This window comes from Ischnura elegans, chromosome 12 (assembly GCF_921293095.1).
Source record: "Ischnura elegans chromosome 12, ioIscEleg1.1, whole genome shotgun sequence".
Lineage (NCBI taxonomy): Eukaryota > Metazoa > Arthropoda > Insecta > Odonata > Coenagrionidae > Ischnura > Ischnura elegans.
The window spans coordinates 318,437-323,762 of NC_060257.1; positions in this window are offsets into that span (position 1 = coordinate 318,437).

Consider the following 5,326-nt stretch of genomic DNA (forward strand, 5'->3'; position numbering starts at 1 on the left):
TGCCGTGTCCCTTTACACATCTATCCCCCACGAGGAAGGAATTCTACTTGCTTCACCATTTCCTTTCGCGAGGATCTACACCGTATTCTCCATCCACCAGTCATAAGCAAGATGGACATTCAGTTCAAAAACAACGACGATTTGCAATGCCAAGGAGTGCCGATGGTCACAAGAATATAAATGATTAATGCAATGTTGAAATGATGCTCGGGATCTGATCTGGTTGCCGATATTATTTTCTGAAACTATGTACTCTCGCGATGCCTCCTTGCACTCAGACATCACTCTCGCGATGAGCACTGACTTTTCGTATTCCGACTCGTCACCCATTCCTAAGGCTACTTAAGGAATATTTGAGGTCACCATTGAAGCTCTGCATCAGGAGGGGTGGGATTTGTTGACTCCCGATTTTTGTTGTGGAGGACCACGGACCAGCGTAAAAAAAGCTCTAGAAATCAATGTTCTTTTCAGAGGTCGATTCCAAGAGCTGCTGATCGGATATCCAGTATCCAGACATTTCATTTACCAGTCTTATCTCTATATTGTTGAAATGACACATTGCAATATTTCCACTTATAGATTTATTTTACACTACGCGTTTCGTCGTTACAGCGAAATTTTCAAGTGTGAAAAAAGTCTTAAAGATTTTCCTTATATATCATGGTGCTTGAAGGGGGGGAATAAGATGGAGAATGGGGTTTGGGTGACGAGAAGTGAGCATATTGAGGGCTGTGGGGGGGGGGGGGGGGGGTTGGAGGGTCGTTTTTAGGGTCTCGAACTGAAGGAGGGTGAGGGGGAAGGAAAGAAAGGTTCTAGGATGGGTGAGGGTACCCCGCACTCGTTCACTGTCTTCTTTCGGGTTGTGGTTGTCCGGATAGCGTCCTCGCCCAGATGATCTTCTCCTCCTGGGTAGTTGACCCCGTGTCCTTCTTCTACTGTTCTTCTGCGGTGTGAAAGTGGGGGTGTAGTGTGGAAAGGGTTTATACAAAATTTTTTTAAAAAACCTTTGGATATAGTAACGTATTTTTTCGGGGTCAACTGTGACGGTTGGGAACCTAGGGTCCAAACATGTGTCAAGAAAAGGGGGGGGGGCGGCTGGGAATGACTTTTGGCATTTCATGGGAGATCTGTATTTTGTATGTGTCTGTGTTTTTGATATTGTATCGCCAGTAACGGCGAGGGGTAATGAAAGAGATTTTCGTTCATCAATGGAATGTTCCTCTGTTTTAACTTTTGGATTTCTAAGATTTCCAGGGAGTCTAATTTTTTGCCTTTTATTTCCGTGTGGAGTATTTCTAAGTCAAAGTTGCAATAATGATCTGTTTCCAAGAGATGTTTTGCCACCATCGATCGGTCGTCCCCTTTTCTAAAAGCTCGCTCGTGTTCTTTACCCCTGGTTATGAAACTACGGCCAGTTTGTCCCACATATGCCGCGTTGCATGAACCACATGAGACTTTGTACACCCCACTTCTTTTCATTATTTCGGTTTTCTCTTTTGTATTTGATAGGATTTTACTTATGTTGATCGGTGTATAAAACGAAACTCTGTATTTTTCCTTCGGAATTATTTTTGCTATGCGGTACGATAGGGGGCCGAGAAACGGTATTTTACACCATCTGTGTGTATTTTCCTCGTTAGGTGATGCCTCAGCAAGTGTTGTCACTAGTTCTATTGCTTTTTGTTTTTGTTTTTTGTTCAGGAGGCTGTCAATTAGTGTTGTATGGTATCCATTGTGAGTCGCTATTGTTTTGATGGTGTTAAGTTCTCTGAGGAAATTTTCTTCTGTGAGAGGAATATTCACTAGTCTGTGTACCATGGATCTAACCATCTTATTCCCCCCCTTCAAGCACCATGATATATAAGGAAAATCTTTAAGACTTTTTTCACACTTGAAAATGTCGCTGTAACGACGAAACGCGTAGTGTAAAATAAATCTATAAGTGGAAATATTGCAATGTGTCATTTCAACAATATTACGAACTTCCACCACATCGTGCCTAACATCATACAAGATATCTTATCTCTATAGCCTATTCAGCTTAACAATCCCAAAATTCGTTTAATCTCCATTAAACTCTGGTGTCATCCCACCTTATCCTGCGTAGAGTGATCTATAATGATGTTGTTTATGTTAATCATATGGCTCTTAATAACATAATTCCACTTTTTTCATGATTGCTGATATAATTGGATGTTCTGCTAGAGTAATATAGATGTAAGTGAATTTAATTATCGTGTAAATTAGACAATATTTGCACAGACTTCGAAATAAGTTGGAATGCATAGCGTAATGGCTTACAAATATGTGGGTTATATTATGCATTGGAAACAGGTATGTACTTTGGTTTGGAAGTACATATATCAATTTGTGTATTATTTGATATGTATTTGGCACCACTGCCTTTTGACATGTACATATGTAATAGAGCTACAAATTGGCCCTATTTACACTTTTTGGAAGTTTGTGACAATCCATTACGGCGTGCAAGTTTTACCACAGGTACAATGCTTCCTCGTCTCCGGCTGCTGAAGTCGAGACAAAGATTTAGGGCAAGAGGAGATGCAAGACCTATCAGCGGACCAAAACTACGGCCCGGGAGTACCCGATTCGGCGTTAAGAGCCGAAGGAGCGGCTAAATTCTGCGCAAAATATTTGACATATAAAACGTTAGTCTAGCATTAAAAAGTGTGAGTATTGGTTGAAATTGACTTTCGTAGTAGTAGTAGAATTGAGATAAAGGGTGCGTCGACGGCAAGATCATTTTGCACCACTACTCAATCGTTTGATTCAAGACTCATTATAAATGGATCTTTACTATGCAATTTTTTAACATAAAAAAGAGGGAAGCTTTTAAATTTTGTTGAAAAGACCTATTTCCTTGAGAAACAAAATTGTACTATTTATATTGGTGGGGTGGTCTCCTAGAATAGATTCTAGGTTCCCATTCAGATTGAACCGTGTCCGCGCATCACGGTATTTGTCGCACTCTGTCAAGATATGTCGGATGCTTAAAGGGCACCTACACTCGTCACATTGAGGAGCTTGCTTCTCTTCGGTAAAAAGAAAGCCATGAGTCAGAGGGCAGTGCCCTATCCTCAAACGAGTGATAACTACTTCCTCCCTTCGATTGATCCTGGTAGAGGAAGGCCAAGCCGACGTTGTATGTTTGATGCTTCGCAGTTTATTGTTATTCAAAGTCCTCCACAACTCCCTCCACTGTTCAAGTACAACATTTTTTAGTGACCCTCTTAGGTCTTCGTACGGAACTAGCGTTGATTTAATCTCTTCGTTAGTAAGAGCTTCCTTGGCCAACAAATCTGCTTTTTTGTTTCTGCGTATCCCCGCATGTCCCGGAACCCAAAGAAAGCAAACACTTATCCCTTGTTCATGAGAGTCAGCAGCGTGGCATGAATGTGTTGAACAACTGGATGCATGGGTAAGAAGTCAGAAATGGATTGTAAGGAGCTACGGGAGTCGGTGCATATGACAAACGAGCCATTTTCGTCACTCAAGGCTTCCAAAGCCATTTTAATTGCAAAGAGTTCCGCCGTATAAATGCTGCACAGCGGATGACTTTCAATTTAATCTCTATCCGTATTTGTTTTACGAAACCAATGGAGGCGTACATGAATAGGGAAAATATGTACCATTAGGTCACTCTTTAAAATGATTGTCCTCAATGTAATCCGGATGCAAACATTTGCAATTTCAGGTACTGACAAGAATGTCCCGAGGTGGAATTGAGTAAATGCCAGAAAAAGAGATATTTTAATACTTTCAAAGCTATCTACATAGTCAATATATGGTTGCTAATTACGAGAGCAAGATGGTGGCGAGGCAAGCCAGGCGTGCATGTCTCTCCACAGTATTATTTTATTTCTGTGGTTACAACGTCTTCGTTTATGTTTTTCCAACGCAGATATAGTGTTTCACTTTTTTGGGATGAGTTGCAGAAATGCTGTTAATGCAATTTTTTTATTAGTGTGCTTTATACTGGTTTTGGTGTTTTTTAGCCACCCTTCTCAATCGGGCCCAACACTCTCGGTCAACGTGACTCGTCTCTCCCGGGATTTGGCCTGCTTCCACCCCGGCGACCGTTTTTCGTCCCTTCCGGTATTTTCCCATTGTCACTTCAAGTCCATCCCAAAAATTTTGTGCATAGGTTCTAATTGAGTGTTATGCAATGAATGGTGTGTTAGTTTCTTTGCATCCTTTCTCTACGTAAAATGTGTGCAACGAAGTTGAGTGTATATTACCAAAATTTACGTAGTTTGAGAAACAAGCTTGGGGCAATGGACTCGTTTTTTCATGAACTACGAAGTCACCATGTGATATCCCTCACGGAGACGTGGCTTTGCGACAATGTTTCTGATGGCGAATTATCTATATCCACTTCTCATAAAATTTTCAGATGTGATCGAGTCGGTAAGCGTGGTGCAGGGGCCTAAGTCTGTAACTTCGTTTTCTCCCGAGTTGGGAGAAAAGAGACTCGTGAAGCTCCAGTTTCATCCAACTGAAGTCTGTAACGGTAACGGAGAAAACTTTCTCCCAGTAACGGAGACTCTGACTCTCCTGGAGAGTATCTTTCTCCCGACTGAAGTCCGTAACGCGATTTGGAGACTCTGACGCGCCCTGGACGGGAGCTTGGGAGTCACCCGCCCGGGACCCGGCGATTCATTTTCTCCATGGGAGAAACGAGGAAAATACCACTGGCGGACCGTTGTGGGCGATCGTACTGCAGTTCTAATTGTATTCTAATATGGTTTTTTACGTATTTGTGACAAAATAGAACACGAAAATGCATTCTTCAAGTTAGGCAGGCAACTTATGTAGTGTAATTTGTGACAAGAATAGAAATTTTTGTATGGCTGCATTTGCAAGGAAACTACGTGCAGTGAACTTTCATTGTGCCTCTAGTATAAGTGAACAAAATTTGTGTCCTTAGTGTACCCCTTAGTGAATTGATTGCACATAGACGATGAAGTAAAGAGTGAAGTGTGTTGTGAATGTAACATCTTCGACGAAATTATTTCGCACGTATATAATTTAGGCTACGAATCAACTGTATACATTACGATGAAAGGTATCTAACTATGTATTGCGAAGGGGATATGTTTCATATTTGAACTAGTCTTACTTTAGGGATACATCGAACGCCTGTTAATTTTCATTCGTTTGTTCGCTTCTGAGTTCTGTTTGATTTTATTACGTATTGCATCTATTTCCAATTCCCGTTGTGAGATGTGAGGTTTTGGCAATGTTTACATTTCACGCATTTCGTTGTGTTGTTGTTTGTTTTTGTTTTGGTCATGTTACGGTGAGA